The sequence below is a fragment of the Octodon degus genome, unplaced genomic scaffold, assembly GCF_000260255.1.
Source record: "Octodon degus isolate 3935 unplaced genomic scaffold, OctDeg1.0 scaffold00001, whole genome shotgun sequence".
Classification (NCBI taxonomy): Eukaryota; Metazoa; Chordata; class Mammalia; order Rodentia; family Octodontidae; genus Octodon; species Octodon degus.
This window is the reverse complement of record NW_004524577.1, coordinates 13,018,887-13,028,223: the sequence shown is the minus strand read 5'-3', so window position 1 is coordinate 13,028,223 and position 9,337 is coordinate 13,018,887.

The window sequence follows — 9,337 nt, the reverse complement described above, 5'->3', positions numbered from 1 at the left end:
GCTACAGAAATACTTGCAAACCCATATATACAGCAGCATAATTCATAATAGTTAAATTTTGGAAGCAGCCTAAATGACCACCAACACATGAATGGATAAAGAAATTTTATTTACACACAATGGAGTACTACACAAACACAAGGACAAATTTTTCAGAAAATGGATGAACCTTGAGTCTCTAATGTGGGAAATAAATTTGACACAGGACTAAATACACATGGTTTCTCTCACTTGAGAAACACAGCATAAATAATTTAAAGCGCAAAATAAAAGCTGGATGAGGTGGTGTGGTGGTTGACACATCATGTCACCTTGAGGGGTTGGAAGCTTAGCTAGGTCAGCTCAGTGACTCCGTTAAGGGGTTGAGGAAAGATTCTGCACCACTTCTTCAAGGATATTGATCTTTGCAGCTGCCCCTTCCTTGGAGGAGCTTGGTCTAAGTAGCTGAGCCACTTCAGAGGAGCTCAAGTCTTCAGAGCAGCTGCCACCACTTCCTTGGATGAGCTACCTTCTTCGCGCTGCTCCTCCTCAGCTCTTCGCTGTTTTCTGCCACCATGAACAGCTGCTGTCTGCCTTGGAGCCAGCTGAGTATGGACTGAAACCTCCACTAACTGTGAGCTAAATAAACCTTTCCTTCCTTCATTTTGGGTGCTGGGTATTTTGTCCCAGCAATGTGAGAAAAGTAACTGAGACAGAGGGAAAATACTGTAAAGTTTTAACCTGGCCTTACAATTTTAATCAAAAAGCTAGTAAATCATTTATCAATCTGGGCTAAATAATTTTCAATTTTTTGGAAGTCAATTTATGAAATAAGAGGCACAAACTCTGAAAAAGATGTTAAAAAGGGATACTTGGCTAGCAGATATAGAAATGGATAATAAAATTCTAGGAATTAAAACATTATTGTATGAATGAATGCTGAACACAAGATACTAAAGCAGATGCCAGACAAATGTGTAAATGTAACAAAGCTCTGAAGCTCAACTTGTGAAAAAACATGTAAACAACGTGAATATAACTATGTAGGAAAAATGATTGATGAATATTTTATCTTCTGATATCAAACTATATATGGAGTCAATACAAAAATTAAATGTAAAAAAGAACAGCACTACAACAATGTCTAAGTTCATACATAAATCTAGAATAAAGAAGATTTGCTAAATATGAACCTACTTATTCTATTTAATTACCCTGAATAAAAATGTGCAGTAATACTTACTTAGAAACTTTAAATAGCACAAAGTTAAAATGGAAAGTGATAAAAAAACTAAGTATTTTATAATCAAATACTTTAGATGATTTTTCAATGTTTCTTATATATAAATTAATACCTTCAAGTATAATAAAAGGCTGAAATTAAAAAAAAGCTTTAAGAGCCAGTGAGATAGCTCAGTGGACTAAGCGCCTGCTTAGGCAAGCACAGGGATGGGGGTTTGGTCCCTGGTACCACATGTTGCACTGGCCCCACCCCCAGGGCACACTGAGCTGGCCATGGAGTCTTCGCATGGTGGGGCACACCTATAATCCCAGTTGCTGGGGAGGCTGAAAGTAGGAGGATCACTATGAGTCTGAACTGCATAGTGAAGCCCTGTACAAAAAAAACTTAAACCAAAAAGGCTTTAAACACAAAAGTGTGTACAACTTTACTAGCAGTTAAACAATGTTAATTTAAATAATAATGGAGCATGAGGACAAGTATAGTCACAGGAATTTATAATGTTACCTAGAAACAGGAATAATCACTTGCTACCTCTAGAGATAAAAGTCAATAAATATTTCTGGAAATAGATTCAGATTTTCAAATATAGAATTACAGCTGCTAAATTTAGACAGAAGTACAGTTTCAGGAAATTATTATAAGTTAACTGTAGATCGACTGAATATTGTACAAATTAGGGTATTTTATAGCACTGTTTATGAAAGAAAACAATTAAATCAACCAAAAATTGATTAATATTGTGGACTAATAGATTCTGAGTGGGGTTTTTTTTTGGTGATTCCAGGGATTGAACTCAGGACCTTGGGCTTGCCAGGCAAGCACTTACTCCACTGAGCTATCTCCCCGGCCCCTTCTGAGTGTATTAATGTAATAATGATAAAAAGGTATCTGCAACATATTCTGAAGACAACATCCAAGTTAAATTTCTTATGCCTGCTCCAGTAAGCAAATATAGATTTAAAGTCAGAGAGTCTCCGAATTTGAAAGAGAAAGTAAACACTTTTTAAAATTAATGTACTTATTTCTTATTGTGTAAAAGCAAAGCATCTCTTGGCTTCCTATCTATAATGGGGACATCTGCACCTCTAACTCCTCCTTCACTTCTCTGTTTCCCACTGTGGTTTCTAAGGTGACACAATGTTTCTGTCTTCTAACACTGTCCAAGTCCTTGTGAGTTCCTTTGTGCTTCTTCCCAGATCCTCTCTAAACCATGCCTCTTCCATGTTTGTTTTGTTTTGTTTTGTTTTGTTTTTTTGTATTTTAGGGAGGGGTCTACAGGATGTTCAGGGTCTCACTACTAGATTGGACTCATAGTGATCTGCCTGTTTACTGCCTCCCAAGAGCTGGGATTACAGGCACGTGCCTCCGCTCCCAGTCTCAATTGCCATCTCAGCATGCCCTGGGGGCAGGGCCGGCATGGTAGTCCTGGGGATTGAACCCCCGGCCCCTGTGCCTGTTTGCAGGTGCTTTAATCCACTGAGCTATTTGGCTGGCCCTCCTCTGTCCTTTTAACCTGTCTTTAATCCTTCGCCTATTCTTTCTACTTGCATTAAGTTTAATGGAAGCTTTCACACTCCAATAACTTCTTTATTGTTGGTTTCTATCGCAAGTTTATTCTTATTATGAGATTTAAAACGTAGTAGCAGATATCAGCACAATCTACCATATGCTCAGTATACCATACTGAACCACAGACCTGGGCTCAGTTTTTAATATCTACTAAATGTGAACAGCTCTATTCCACCAGAAATCCAACAATTTTATATCTGAAATCAATAACAAAATTCAAACTCTGTATTTTTTTTTAAATAGACAGCGGTTTTATTTACTTATTTTATTTTTGGTGGAACCTGGGATTGAACTCAGGCCCTTGCACTTGCCAGGGAAGCGCTTATTCCACCGAGCCATCTCCCCGGCCCCAAACTCTGTATTTTTTCAAACTAAATGTTTTTTTTAAATTTTTATTTATTTGTGTGTGTGTGTGTTTGTGTGTGTGTGTGCGTGTGGCCAGCTCAGCCCACCAGGGGGCGGGGCTGGCTGGCATGTGGTGCTGGGTGATTGAACCGCGGTTCCTGTGCTTTGCTTAGCTTAGCTTAGCTTGTTCTAAGTAGGTGCTTTAGACCACTGAGCCATCTCACCAGTCCCTCAAACTAAATTTTTAAAGAAAAAAATCCAGAGAACTACTGAGACTCAATGTATGGGATCTAAAGCGCAGGGTCCTGAGTTCAATCCCCAGTATCACAAAACAAAAGAATATATGGGATCTTGTTAATGATATTTTTCATAAATAAATTTAAATCCCAAACTACTTTGCATAGTTCTTTATAGTAGACGCATAAATCCCATTAATCAGCATATTTAAATTATTCAGTAACACTTTCCTGTTCTTCACTAATAAAGCTCAATAGAATGGCATCCTATAGCTAAGTGGACATTTGTTAAGGATTCAGGAAGGAGAACATAAAGGTAGATTTCCTCTTGTTCACTGTCTCAGTTACTCTCTGTCATTACTGGGACCAATGCACGACACTCGAAATCAAGAAAAGAGATGTTTATTTAGCTCACAGTTACTGGGCATTTCAGTCCATACCCAGCTGGCTCCAAAGCAGCCTGGCACATGGCAGAAGGCAGCAGTTCACAGTGTCAGAAGGCAGCAAAACAGCAAAAACAAAAGGGAGGAGCAGCAGCAACAGCAGCTGCAGGGAGCAAGTGTGTCTCTGTGTCTCTCTGATGTTACATTCTGCTACTGTGTTTTACCACAAAACAAAAGAATATATGGAATCTTGTTAATGGTATCTTTCATAAATAAATTTAAATTCCGAACTACCATACATAGTTCTTTATAGTAGAGGCATAAATCCCTTTAATCCCAGGCCCAGTGTAGCACTCACACCCATAATCCCAGCAGTGCTCAGGCCTATAATCCCAGCCTTGGATCATGAATTAATCACAAAATGTAGAACTGCACCTGAATGACTGCATGAGGCTTTGGGGGGACAAATACAGAGAAACCTTAATATTCATGACCATCTTTTATGTAGTACAAGGAAAAGCTAGGGCAGAATCATGATTCCCGCCCAGCCTGGGAAGTATGGCACATCTATTTTTAGTCCAGATTTGGACATATATGTATTTTATGTGGGCAATTTTCTCAGCACCTCAAGTCAGCCTTCATCTGGAAAATAGAATATAATAGGACTTTTTCACAGGGTCTGTGATGTACAGATGACAAATGTGTAGCCGGTCTCTGAGGCAGATGCTGCTGAAACACCAGCTCCTGTCACCGAAGCTGGACTTAGGCCTCCCTGGGCTGTCAGAGTCCCGCGTCAGGACCAGCTCCTGACTCCCGGGCCCTGGCCCCGTTGTTCATCTTTCTGTGTGTGGCTTTGTCATTTCTAAGATGAGGTTAATACTGTAGCCTACACTACAGGTCATCTTGAGCATGAGCTACACTCATGTAAGTGTGGAGAGCAACGCTCTCATTAGAATCACCCCTCAGTCCTTCTGTAGCTGGTCTCACTGATGCAGACTGTAATCTGCGCCGAAGACTTGTGGGAAACCCAACGTAGGCACGGTTTGCCCATTGGTTCACCTCAGCCCGCTGTCCCCCCTCACACCTCCTTACTCCAAGTATTTAAAACCACTTTTCCTATTTTGAACCAAAGTATGCAGAATATTCTACACTCAAATCATCACCAGTGACACATGGGGCAATATCAAAGATGACCTGGTCGTCTTTGCAAACAACCTAGATCTGCGGAGGATGGCGGTACTTCCACCTTCTTCTCTTTCTATCGTAAATTTTAAGCATGCCTTTACTGAATTGCTGCCACATTAGGCTTTCTCTTTGATAATGAGAAAATGTGTTAAACATCACTGCATTTGTTTTTAAGAGCTTTTAAACGTTTATCTTAATACTTTGATCTTTGAAAAAAATCTTGATTCCCACAATAGTGCTTTTTTTTTACAAGCAGAAGCAATTTGGTTTAATAGAAATTGAGTTATCCAGGTTAAGTTACACTGGCTTCCAGCCAAGATGGACAAAGACACAAAGTGTCCTCTGAGTCAGGACTTTTTCTCAAGCTGCTTGCTTGAAAAGTCTTGAGTGGGGGGCGGATATACTGGGGATTGAACTCAAGACCTTGCACTTGCCAGGCAGGTGCTTGTTCTATTGAGCTATCTCCCCGGCCCCAGAATGTCTATTTTGATCATGGTATAAATGCCCGCTGTCCTATGCTATTCACACTTACATTTCTTTACAGCTCTGCCTTATTCTCTGGAACCGCCTTATGCTCCACGTCAAGCTCACTGTCACTTTCAGTGTTTCCTCCCACGTTTCTGAGTTCCACTTAGATATTTGCTACTCTTCACTCCTACAGGATGCCGACCTTGTCGCAACCACAGCTTTTGCCACTGAAAACATCAGTGATCTGAGACCAGTCCCCCCACCAGGCTGAGCCAGTGAGAACTCACAGCGGGGCTCCCCTCCAGTCTCAGTATTGTCAAACAGAAGCCTTATACATGGTTCCACTGCTGGATATCATTTTTCTTTTCTTCGGCCTCTCCTTGGTGGGAGCCATGTCCTTTTTCATATATGTCCCCATGGGATGGCAGCAGCCTTGACGGATGCATGTGCAGCCACGCATGAGCAGTGGGAGAGCTCCACACTGTGGGCTGCTGTGATGACGTCAGGAGGGGTGCAGCGCTAGCTGGGCCAGCAGGTGTTCCCTGGAGTGTTGCAGGAGACATCCGAGAGGTGCACTGTCATGTGCTGCTAGATGTAAGAACAGTGTGCGCCTGAGGCTGGCGATGTGGTCTCTGCTGCTACGTAGGAAGTACCTACAGAATGACCTCCGCAGAAAACACAAGAGCTAAGTAACAGCCAGAGACCGACTTCTGATGATGTCACTTGAGTCCCAACTGAAGTTCATTTTTTTTTTTTTTTTTTTATGAGCAGAATATATTTATTGAGGGAAAGAAAGCTCCTGTCCAAGAGAGGGACAGGAGGCAGGGCGAGCTGGTGGTTCCCCCAGTTCATTCATTTTTACCATTTTTTCAGTTATGGAGATTTTTGATTTTCTGTTCTTAAGCAAGTTTGAGTAGCATTTCCATCAGTAAAAGTAGAAAAGTCCTAAAAACTAGTTACGATTTCAGAGCCCGGAGTGCTCACCACTATGTAACGGTAGAGTTACTCTTTCAAACAACATGGATTTTTAAGACCATGGAGTGAAGCAGTACTATTAGTGACCACACAGAAATCAGACAAATTTTCTAATGTAGCACCCTGCTCTAGTATCAAATATTTTAACAAGAGTAAAGATTTTTTTTTTTTCAGAACTGGGGATTGAACTCAGGCCCTTGCGCTTGCCAGGCAAGTGCTTATTCTACTGAGCCATCTCCCCAGCAAGATAATTTTTTTTATTTCTTTAAATCCTCTTACATGATTCTCTTATTAGTAATATACACTCACATGGAGAAACAAATATATCTTGCAGTCTTCTTCTTATTCTAAAAATAAGATGAATAAAAGCAACTGGAAAACCACATTAAGAGAAATACTATTAGAGGATAAGTATTGATTTCTGTAGAGGTTTTACTTCAGGTATTGTACAAGAAGAACATGTTCAAATATTTGATAATATGGAAATAACATTCTTTTATTTACTGAAGCCCCAGGTCATGAAGACTGACCACAAATGTGCATGAACTTAGCATGCGTAAGCTTCATCAGAGGGTGTTTGTTAACTGAGTTCAGTCCCCAGTACCAAAAAAAAGAAGAAGATATTTGTTAAATATCATTGCAACTGTGACTTAATATGCCAAAGTGAGGCCAGAAATCTAAATGTCAAATAGTCACCCCAAGACTATCCTAATTAAATGTTCCCAGACCACACACTGAGAAGCTTTACGTTCTGGGGCAAAAGGGACCATAGAGGTTATAAACTTCAGAACTGACTCCTTTCCCACAAGTGAGAAATGAAACTAGCTTTCGCCAGAGGAAATATTAAAAAAAGAGAAGGGGCCTTAGAATTCAGTGCATTGTGTATTTTCTTAGATTCTGTAGGACAAAAGGTATCTAAGGTCTCTTTTAACCAGAAAATACGAAGCCCAATTCTGTTCTTTCCTCATGCAGGAACTAGTTCATTCCTCTATTATTATTTTTTTTTTTTACTCAATGGGACATGAGAAATTGCTTAGAAATAATGTGGCTTCCTGAACCCATAGGTAAGGTACAAAATCTGGTTCATTCTTAGAAACACAAAATGTTAGATTTTGGAGAAATCTTACAGGTCATTTAATCCAAGAATTATCAGATGTTGACATGTTTTCTGCACTACTCCCTAAAAATGGTTATTTGATTTCTGCTGGAACACTTCCAGTGACCCAGAAGTCATTACTTGATGAGAAAGCATTTTCCCCTTGTGTTTTATTTGTTGGTTCGTTGGTGATTTATTGGCTGTTCTCTTCCATTGGGCTAAAATCTGTCTCTCAATACAGTGCAGTGTTTGTTATTTTTAGGTCTGTTTCTTCTATTGACACAGAAAACGATAGAATTGTTTTGTATGATATGTCTATAATTATTTGAAATGTTTGTCTTAACACCCACTAAATTCTCTCTCTTCTAGACTAAACAACAGTTTCCCTGACCAGTGACTACAGACTTTCCTTACCAGACTGGCTATCCTTAGCAGATAGCCATTTCTCTCTTCTCCTTATCTGCAATTTCCCATGAATTTAGGAAGGAAATAAGGGAACAGTTTCTTCCAGCTCACCAAAACTGATCTACATGGATTAAAGCTATCTTGGTTAAGACCAAGATAAAGCAAGACCTATATAACAAGAAATGTATCTTTTCTATCTGATAAGGTCAGTCAAATACCCTCAGGATTTATCCTATAACCCCGTACCTCAGTTAGCAGATCCTTTGTCACTGTCAGCCATGTGGATGAGTCACAGTCATTGCTTGACCAATTTGCTTTTGTGAAAGCCTGAGAAAATGTTTTTTCTCCAGGTGACTCTCCTTAGGCACACTCTACTTCATTGATCATGTTGCTCTGTGGCCCCATAATCTCTTTGATCAGAAAATCTGGAACACAACTGAGTTACATGATGTTACAGTACAGGAGTTCTCCTATGTCCTGAGTTTTCACTGACCTTGAAGGCTAGGGCCAAAATGTTGGCTGTCCTTGCAGTCCATCTATTCCTCTAATTTTTCATCTGCAAACTTCAGTTGTTAACCCTCCAGAAGAGAAGCTTATTATTACCCTACATCTTATGCAGTTGGGTTTAACTTCACTATCTGCCTGAATATCATCTTAGGCACAACATGGAACAAGTATTTTCCATCAAGTATTGATATGTTAAACATTAAGACCATACAGAATATAGAGATAAAAATTTTAAAAATGAAATATATTTAAAGAATATGAATAAACAATTACAATATTTTTACACAGAAATTTAGAAATCTAACCATATACAGCATTGTAGCAGGACAGTCCTGTGAGTTGTTTTTTTTCTTTTTCTTGTGTCATTTTTTCATTTATTATCCTTTTTTTTTATAAAAAAAAAAAGCTTTTCTTGTGAGACAGAATGGTAATAATTGGTATGTCATGACAAGAAGTATGTATTTGCAAGACCAGAATGACAGGTATTTCAAGCATGACCTTTCTATTACACAATGCTACCTTCAGTGCAGTTGCTTGGTTCACAGGTATCAGCATATACAGTTAGTCAGGATGAGAATCCTACCAATTAACTGCTAGTTTCAAAAACCTGCTGATGTTTCTCAGGATCATAGCCTTGCCCATCTTGTGTGTATAAATGTATGGCTTTCTCCCTGTCCTGTTTCACAGTTTTTCTCCTTCCCTTCTCCTCACTGTCCAATCCTCAAGTTCTTGCTTTCCTTTTAATTGTGTTATACCTTTCTATTTCTTCTCTTGAGTTCTTATACTAGGGAAACTATATGATATTTACACATGTGGATCTGGTTTATTTCACTTATAACTATATCTTCAAGTGACATCCACTTAAATATGAAAGCTTTGAGTTTATCATTCTTTATAACTGAGTAACTCAATTGTATAAAAATACCACACCTTTCTCAATCATTCC